Source organism: Drosophila subobscura, chromosome U (genome assembly GCF_008121235.1).
Source record: "Drosophila subobscura isolate 14011-0131.10 chromosome U, UCBerk_Dsub_1.0, whole genome shotgun sequence".
Taxonomy (NCBI): Eukaryota; Metazoa; Arthropoda; class Insecta; order Diptera; family Drosophilidae; genus Drosophila; species Drosophila subobscura.
Window position 1 is genome coordinate 17,465,896 of NC_048534.1, and position 10,221 is coordinate 17,476,116.

The following is a 10,221-nucleotide window of genomic DNA, read 5'->3' on the forward strand; positions in this document are numbered from 1 at the left end:
AAGTAAGACAATGTGAAAAAGTTGGGCATTAAGTACACATAATCAGCGCTGAGCTCCAGCTCCATTTCTTCTAAATTATCTTCTCAAATTGCAATTTAAGGAGCTCATTGACAGGTGCAACGCAGCAAAAGGAAGATAGTGTTTTCGAGTGTACTAAACTTAGTAGCTAACTGAGAAAACGGCACATTAATCATCAGCTTTAAGCAGAACTTTACGCATACGCTGATTCGCTGCAGCAGGACTTCAACGCGCACAGGTTGGTTTTTTTATACAGTATTTTCTGGTGTGTTGGCAGCATTCCATTTTTTAATTAACCGCCAGAGAGTGGAGAGCCAGGAACCAGGGAGCAGAGCTGTTGGCCCATGGAGACCTGCCTGTCAGTTTGCCTGAATGTAACGTTATGTTGACATTTGCCACCGTTATGCGACAGTCTGAATACAACCTGGCAGGGCACACTGTATGTGGCACGAGCACACCTGACAGCTGTTGCTCGAGTAGTTTTTAAGTAGCTGCTAATGAGTCGGCAACTTGTGTTTCCCAGCCAAGTTTCAAGAGACCATTTTCTTACACATGTGTGAGCCCCGCTCTGATGAATTTCCACAGCAGTTGATAAAGTGGAGTTGTAACATCAGTTTCTGGAAACTTCACTGTGCCACCAAATGGCATAAAAGGATCAAATCTGCCTGAATTTTCGCATATTCGAATATGTTCTTTACGCAATCTTGTTACCCTTTTTACAGCATTACGGAGGGAATTATGATGCGGAGAGGAAAGCTGTTTTGTGAGCAGCGGCAAAGAAAACTTTATCAAAATATGTCCATCATTATGTTTCTTTGCAATTTCCTGTGTCAGTAAATAAAGTTCCATTGCAGCAGAGGATACTAAAGGGTAAACCTTGTAGGCGCACTGACAGGATGCACCTTCCAGGGTATTTCATACTTCATATCCAGGCTTTTCTTATTATTATTTCCTGTGAACCGCTCACCATTGTAAAACGTCTACCCCGTGGGGCGACCAACCCCAAGAACAATGGCTAACAATGTTACGCATACGACGTGGGGAACGGCGCTGGCCTGCCTCTGAGCCCTTGCTGAGGTTGGGGACTTTGTCCATCGAAGCGAAATCTGTTTTAAATGGAAGTGTTCGCGCACAATTATGTAACATCATCAGCGAGGGGGGTGGGGAGGAAAAAAACCCACTGGATAAACTGATTTTTCCTCCTCCTCTTCTTCATTTACTTTTTGTATTTTGGCGTTAAATTAAAACAACTAAAGCGAGTTTATGACATAAAAACGACTAGCATAAAAAGAAGCATGAAGGAAATGGGGAAAAAAGAATACAACAAATACAGTTTTCACCGTATAAATTTACGCTAAACTGGGGGATTTGAAATGGATTTTGTAAGGCTAAGGCAACAATGGCTGAGACTCGACATAATCGCCATGAATGAAAACGCAGCATCATCGACTACAGCGTCGCAGGCGACAGCGGCTCCTGAAGACTGACAGCAGACAGGAGGCTGATGGGCATGACAGGCGGAACAAACGAGCTCCCGAGAGCGCGTATATGGAAACTCAAATCTACAGCTGATGCTGCACACACACCCAACCCAAGGCATAGTTTACGCAGCGCGCTCTGGGCACTGGATATATATTTGCTTGGCGCCACCTCAGACTGGAGGCTGGTGGCTGTGGTAGTAGTGGCGTTATAAACCGCATTAAGTGGATCATACTTTGCATATGGAGTGCCCGGAACAACCCACGCAGCAACCCACTCGCTGACGGACTGACGGACTGCCTGACTGACGACCCAGTTCAAGCCACCGTGCAAGAAGCAAAGATAAAAAGAAAGCACTTTAGCATAACAATGAACCCCGACACCACCAACTCCGATACAGCCCCCAACCCCCAACAACGCAATCAAAATTCAAAAGTTTCATTTGCAGGTAAATGCTGGATTTAGTTGGGTGGATTTGTAGCACTCCAGCAACTCGTCCGTATCCCGGTGCTGGCCCTCGTCCTCACCGTCCTCACCGTTTTTATGTTGTCAATTGTTTGGCAGCGCATGATGAATGACGCCGATAGCGTGCCACGATGATAGCGAAAATTTGTAGCCGCATTTACCCTGCCACCGTGAAGTTTTGCCGGGTCTTCGACAAAGGTCAACAAGATATCTTAATGGGAATGCTAAGCAGAGCATAGTTGTAAATTATGCGCAGCATTTTTTCGAGGGAAAAATCGTTTGCTTTATTATGAATGATTGAAAATACATTTTCATCCTGACAAAATAAATGAATGCAATTTTTAAGAGCGCAAAGATTTATTTATACTGCTCTGAAGGTGGAAGATAAATTAAACGAGATTGGAATACAGAAATGGAAAGCATGAAAAAACTCAATGTGCAACCAACAAGAAATGTCTCCAATCAGAAATAATTCTTCAAATTAATTTTAAATTTATTTATTTTAATGAATAATTTGTATTTTTATGGTGAATATTTTTATCATTTTTTAATATAATAAAATGGGTTTTAAAATATTTTTTGCAGGGTCAAGCGTGCATTCTCCACACAACTTTAGATTGCCAGTTGGAAATTCTGAGCAGCCAATAAATGCAACTTATTATCTGCAAAAGACAGGGAGGGGCTTTAAATGCCAAGACTGTTACAATTTGCTGGAATTTTGATGAATAGTTTAATCTAGTAGTCAAAAAATCTTTAAAATTGAATGCCTAATTTGATGGTCACGCATTTCCATTTTCGATCAGGTCTAGACATTCTTAAACGTAACTTTATCGATAAACGAAAATATTCATTGGGTTTTGGAGCTCATAAATATGAATTCATTTCAAAGGAAACGACGACGCTGCTCACGCCCTCAGCCCCACTCAAAAAATCCTGCCCAACTGCTTGTTATAAATAGCCCAAACAATTATCATAAATATGCTGCTGCAAAAAACCATTCAAAATAGTCCAATTAAGATGGTTCTTCTACAAAATGAGAAGCAAAGATATAAAGAAATGGTATTGTTTTGGCCGCTTTATAAATAAATAATTAATATGAACGGCGGTACAAGTTTTTGTTTGCTCTTCGATGTTAATTGAAATGAGCATTTAAAGAAAACAATAAATACGTGAAAAGTCCTACCAAAGAAGCAGTCTGCATACAAAAATGGAAATTATACAACTACAGCAGGAAGCAGGACAATGGCCCAGAACAGAGAGTGAGAATGATAATGGTGTCCGGGGGTGCGGGGGCAAGGACGTTGGCCAATAAGGACAATGTGATTGCCTTAAGGAGCTTCCCACTGGCAACGCTTACAAATGCCATTACACGACAAAAGACTCGACTTCAGTGAAGGAGTCCCCGTCGGCGGCCCTGTCCCCGCCCCATTCCCTGAGTGTCCTTATCGGCAATCGCATAAATCTCGTCCTTGGAGAGTTGTTACCGGTTCGCCAGGCGGTACGGTGTTGCCACCTAGTTGCAAATTGTACGCAAGGGTTCCTTAAAGCAATTATGATATCAAGCCTGAGCACTTCACTGTAGTTGTTGCTTTTTATGGACTTGGACTTGGACTTGGACTCGGACTCGGACATGGCGTTGTTTTCGGACATTTGTGCTGACTCTCTGCATCGTGGCTGCGTGACTTTTATTGGACTTTGTTCCGTTTCTTTTTCCATTCTGCTCAAAGTTTTTTGGCTCTTGTTTATGGCATTTATCGTTGCTATTTATTCAGCTTGTGCCCTTTGTTTCACGATTCGCCGCTCCTCAGTACGGCCGTCTAGTCTCCTGCGTAGCCTTCGCATATCCCGCAGCGTTTCCTTAACGCGCGCCAGCCGCGCTCGGTCTCTCTTATCTAAACGATTGCCTGTGGAGTGATTATGAGTGTTTGAGGTTGTTAGCATAATTGACGCCCGGTGCCCGCTTAGCCAAAGAAATGGAAGAAAAAAGATATGGCAAATAAAGTTGCTCTCAATGAGCAGACAATGAATAATAATCAAGTGCAATTTGGTTACATTTTCATGCTAATAAAGGCGGGGATTGGTATGGGATAACCTTCGTACGAGGAATATTGACTTTCGTATGGGAAAACCAAAGGCAGAAAAGTGAAATACAAACAGCATTGATGAGCTCAGAGGCGTTCTATCATGTACAGTTCGAAGATTAGCCCTGACCTCAGTTTAATCTAATAAATGTACACCATAATAAATTCTCCCAGGTTTTGCGTAAACATTTTGCTAAGTACAATCCCCACCACTGAAATCCACAGCATTTCTAAATGTCTGTTTATAACCAACAAATGTGTTAAATCAATTCAGGGAATAAATAGAAAACGGCTCTGATTTTCAATGGCATTTCAAAAATTTATACATTCAGCTCATTGAAATTTCCAGGCACGTCACAGGGCCATCAGCAGCAGCAGCGGCAGCCTCTTTGCCCTCAGATATCCCTCTAGCTGAAATCCAAACGAATGCTAAATGCGCATTAATGTTACCTGCCGCAGTGGGAACTCTTTCCCCACACTCACACACACAAAACCATAGAATTACCACAAATAATTTCAAACACACATCAAAAATGTTGCACGTGGCTGCAGAAACGTTTTCCTGGCATTGATTTTGTGTGTGTCATGTCAAAAATTAAAGCTCTCTGATCTACTTGGGGTTCATTATGCCACATTCCAAGCATTTCTTTTAAAGGCAAGTCCAAGTCCAGGGTTTGGTTTAGCCTGCGCTTAAATGTTTGTTGAGTTGTGCAACGGCTCAGCATTCTGGTCAGCACTTATTATGATTACTTGTTTGGTTTGTGGGGGGAACGTAGGAGCCCAGCCTGAGCTTCACTTGGTGTTTCCTCGGTTAAGGCTCAAATTTTCAACAGGTCGTAGAGGCAACTTTTGGGCTAGTGATGGCAGCGTGTCGGTTTTACCTATCATAAATTGATTTCATCTCAGAAGCCCTAAAGCTGCATATCGAAATCTTCCATTTATCTTATCCACAATATCTTTATGCGGGGAAATCAATAACATTGAATCAAGTCATGCTCGTTTTTATATGTGTCACGCTCGCATCCCTCAAAAGCCAACTTAAGCAAACTGATTGCGCAATGAGCATTAGAGCATGACACGCACCTCCCTCACGTTTCCCACGTTCCTTAGATTTCGCACATTCCCAACCACGACAGACCCCCGAACACGCTTAAATTTAAGCATTCGGGGATAATCTTTGGCTGTTGTCGCCTGTCTCCTGTCGCCTCCTGCCTGTCGCCTGTCATTGTCGTGTTTGCACTTGGCTTTAATGCTCGGCAACGCTTCTGGGGTTGGCCTTGCGGCCCTGGATAAGTGAAGTAGTTGCAGGAAATCAGCAGGCAACAGGAAAAACTTTGAATCAGTCGCTGCAGTGGGTTTGTCAGTGGGTTAGCAGTGGGTTTCCCTTCCCCTTCAACGTGTAACCAACCACCTGCAGTGCATTTACCAAAGCGCATGCAATTAAAAGCTGTCTTTCTGTCTCAGTCTGTACGAGTATGTGGGTTAGTTTTCCAGCACAATTTCCACAGCGTTTTGCGGTGTTTTCAGCATGATTACTTTGTCTACCACTACCTAAAGTGCAAATGAAGGTTTGTCTTTCCGTCCGTTCGTTCTGTATCCCTGTCTGCCCCTGTCTTCCGGTGTGTGAAGTTTGTTAATTGTGTTGATTTCGTGTTGCTGCACAAAGTGCGCGTCGCATCAACTGCCACTGCCAGACAGGGTGGAGAAGGTGTAACAGAATGCGGATAAATTTACCTGTTGAACCGCAGGCAGTTTTCTGCTCTGCTCCTATTTAAAATCCATTAACAAATGTAAACTTTGCGTCTTTGAGCAAATGAAAAGTGAGACTGCAAGGCATTGAGGCGATAGATACACGTCTTTAGAGGGTAACGATAACGTTAAGCTAAGCTCTTTAGTTGTTGGATTAGTTCATTTATTTAATAATGGTAAATAACCCTCAATTAAAGTTTGATTATGACTCCCACATCAATTGTGCATTATTATGTATGATTTATTTAATGTCCCTGACACATGTCTTTATGTTTAAACATAAGCAAACCATAATGTCTGGCCAGACAACATTGTGACATTCAATCTATGGGAAACCTAAGACGATTAATGGCAAAACACGAACGCACAGAGAAACCCAACCAACGAATGGCAACGAATTTATTCGATTTTTCCTTGCAGTCAGCGGGAAAATCTTGTTTTGCATCAATAAACATTGACATTGGGGGCTCGAGAGTGGGTGTGCATGCGAGTGATTTGACTGAGGGTCTCTATGCGGGTAAATACAGTGTTGAAGCAGCTAGAAAATGCATTTTCCGGGTGGTGCGGAGCACTCGAGCCATAAATGATGCATGCAGCCAAAGGCAACAATAAAATCAGTCAAAAGAAGTTTTTCCCCCATCCCCAAAAGAAACCAAACAAAAATCTCGATAAAGAACTTTTTTTCTAGGTACACAACAGAAAGCTAATGCGAAGAGGGGTTGGGGGGAGAACGACTGAGGAGGAACTCATGGCTTGAACATGAACATCAAAGTGCCAGAGTGAAACAAGAGATTTAATGCAACAAAATACATATTTAAGTGAGTTTTCCGACTATTTCATTTCTTTTGTTTTGCGTACAACTATTTGCTCGCTGCATAAGAATGATGAGCATGGAGATGGAGATGCGGATGCACATTTTAGATGCTAAGACATCATCTTCCATGCTTTTGAGTATCCACTTTTTGTATCTTCACTTTGCTTACTTTATAAACACATTTATTTATCATCCTGGTCGTTTTTGTTGCCTAAAAGCGTGAAATACTCATTGGGCAGAAACATTCCTGAACCAAATTTTGTGAGAGGAAAATGGAAGAATTTTACATGAAAAAGTTTGCCAAAAATGCAAGCAAAATCCTCTTACAAAGCTCAACAAATTGCGGAAGTATGTAAAAACATTCAAAATGTATAATCTTACAGGAAATTAGTTCTCGAATATTGAGAAACTTTGAGTCTTGTTTCTTTTTTTTTTGTATCTGCAACAAAGAGAAAAAAGCATAAGCCATTAGCAAAAGCTTAGAGCAAAGATGAAAAAATCATAATCTTCTAATTTTCAGACAGAAGCAACAGGACGCAGAGCAGAGCGGCCTAAGCCTTGTTCTGGTATAATGCATGGAACGTGATGGGTGTGGAGCCCAAGCGTATGCGTAATATGTCTAATGCCAACACACACGCAAACACACACAAACTCAAATAAAAGTGATATACGTTTAAGATGGTTAGACATGGCAGAGGCAGTGTGTGACTGAGACTGAGAGTGGAGCAAAGACGTAGGACGTTAGGCAAATGTATCTGTAAGCAGGCACTTAGCACACTCAGGAGTTGGGTTTTTGAAATATGCTTGCCTGAATGCTCGGCTGCTCGGCTGCTGGGATGCTTGACTGCTTGGCATCTGACTGCCGCCTTAGAAGCCACAGGAAGCAGCAAGACAATGGCAACAACTAAAGCCCCCATGAGAATTTGACAACATATTCACACGGCCCCCCCTCCCGTCCCATTTTCATTCCCCCCCCAGACTCTATTGTGGCCCCGTTTTTCCTGGCCATCACCGCGCGTGCCGCACGCTTGGCGCATTTAACGCGTATTTTGCACTGGCTGCTGCTGCTGCTGCTGCCACTGCCACATCTACGACAACATTGTTGGTCCTTGCTTTTTTTTGGAACATGCTCAACTTTTGCGGGCATGTGGCACCAAGGCAATGCGCTCCACATGCACTACCCCCATCGCCGCAGATTGTTGCATAAATTGTTTTGAAAGTCCACCAAAAAGTGAGTGAAATGTTAGAGCCAAGTTCACCTGTCCCAGCCCACGATGGATATACACACTTACCTGTAGAGCGGTCTTAGGGCATACACTGGGCAGGGCCGACAGGATGTCTTCTTTTAATACAAGCTTCCGCTGCCATTTTGCCACTGCCACTGTGCCGCGCAACCCTGAGATAGACAGCTCCGAGTGCCGAGTGTTGACAGCAACAGCAGCAGCTGAGCTCGATATCAGCTGACTTGGCAGCAGTCCCCGCCTTGGGGTCTCGTTTGTGGTTTGGCAACCAGTCGGACTTTTAGATGTGTGGGATGTACATGGAAATATTCTATATATATCCATATGGAAGCAGCGCCAGGCGAAGGCCACTTAACATTGAGGATAAAAACAAAAATGAGAAGAAAAAGTGTCAGTTTGTGGCGTTTTTACCCTTTTTACCATTTTTCGTCGGCAAAACTATGGAAAAAGAATACACTATGTGACAAATGCAAGCGTTAGAATGTACTTTTCACGAGAGAAAAATTAGGTTGAATGTTAGGTTGAGTAGATGACTTCCTCATACTTGCAACTTTCAATATACCCAAAAAATCTTCTTAAAAGAATGCAAAAACCACAACAGCGATGATAAGTATCTACAAAAAATATAATAGAATATAAAATATAAATATAAAATTGTGTCACAATGGATCTGCTAGAAGATTCTTTAATAATTATTGAAGTTATTTCCTTAAATGTTCAGGAATGTATTCACGCTTAATGTTGGTGAAGATTTCACCTGGTCGAGCAGCCACTTACCCCTGAGGGGATTATTTGTAATTTACAATTTATGTATTGTGCGTGCTTGTAATTTGCTGATTTAATTAGTGGCCATAAGTCATTGTTATGGCCAAGGACGAGGCGAGCGAAGATAATAAATGACTTTTAATTGTTGACCATGCTTGTAATTAGTGGCCAATGGGATTGCTGCTCGATGTTTGCTGCCTTGTCATGTGGCTGTAAATAATAAATAAAGCACGCCAAATCTTATCGATGATCTGGTAATGGAGTGCATAATGGCCTGCAAACGTGAGGACATTGAAACAAGACATTAGGTAGACAAAGTCCGGATATTTGCTTTGCCATCGGAATGTATCCAACGAGATTCCAATAGGTTGACGCTCAGTCAAAGCATACTTTTCGGTAGGGCAGGCACTGCCTCCTTCCAAAACATAACTCGCATTCTGTTACCTATTGTAAATGGTAATTATTGATCCAGATAATATGCACTCGACATTCCAGGCCATCATTTGAGCCCGTTTGAGTCATGGCACAGCATTTCACCTGCGTCACACGTGAACGTCCATAATTTCCATTGACTCGTAATATGCGGTTAACCGGCTTACTCCAAAACCACAAGGGATAAAGCCCTACACTGGCGCTACATGGCACAGCACAGACAATGGCAACACCAGAATGATAACAAACATTTAACAATAATTAATAATCATTAGTAAGCACATTATTAAGTGGTTGACTAAATATTGAAATTACTGTGGCATTAGGGGCCAAAGCCGAGGCCGAAGCCGAGGACGGGCACAACATAAACAATGGCATTATTATGGCACTGCACAGCGGTCTACCCAACTGTATCCGCTCCGCCCTGCTTTTCAGCAGGAACATCAACTACAGGATTGGCAGGATGGACTCAGAAGCCGAAGTTTAATTGCCCTAGCGTCGAAGCTATACAATATTCCATTTTGCAGAACAGTTTTTAGTTGAATTTTCTTAGTTTAATTCTTCGTTTTTATATTAAAAGATATATTTATATCCACTCCTCTGGTTAACAAACATCTCTAACCATTTCGTAATACCCTCTTCAAGGGTATAATGGCTGTCGTTAATGATGACAATGTGGGAACGGCAAACGGGGAAGTGGCAGCAGAAACAATAACAAGCCAAGGCAATGGCAATATTGTTGCACTTGTATGGAACACCCCCACACGCTTGGGTGTTTGTGTGCTAGTATTCGTGTGCGTTGCAAATTATGGACGTGCGTGTGAAGTACAAGCATGTAAATTGAAACTGTGACACGCCCATATCCACCATATTTGGTGGACCAACCAAAACAAACTGTGCGGTTATTCGGGCTGTTGACAATGGAGGCATCCAATTTGATTATGTTCCCGATAATGATTTCATCTGCAATCTCATTACGATGTTATCACCATTATCACAAAGAGATTTGTATCCGAATAAGAAATAATGCAACACTTCAGAAGGAATTATCAATCTGCCTGGACTTTAAGGTACTTACCTGGCGGGTATTTGATGCAGGAAAAATATCTTCCAAAGTGAGAGAATAATTTTTAGAACATCAATATATGAAGACCTTAATTTTCAAACATTCTGCTCC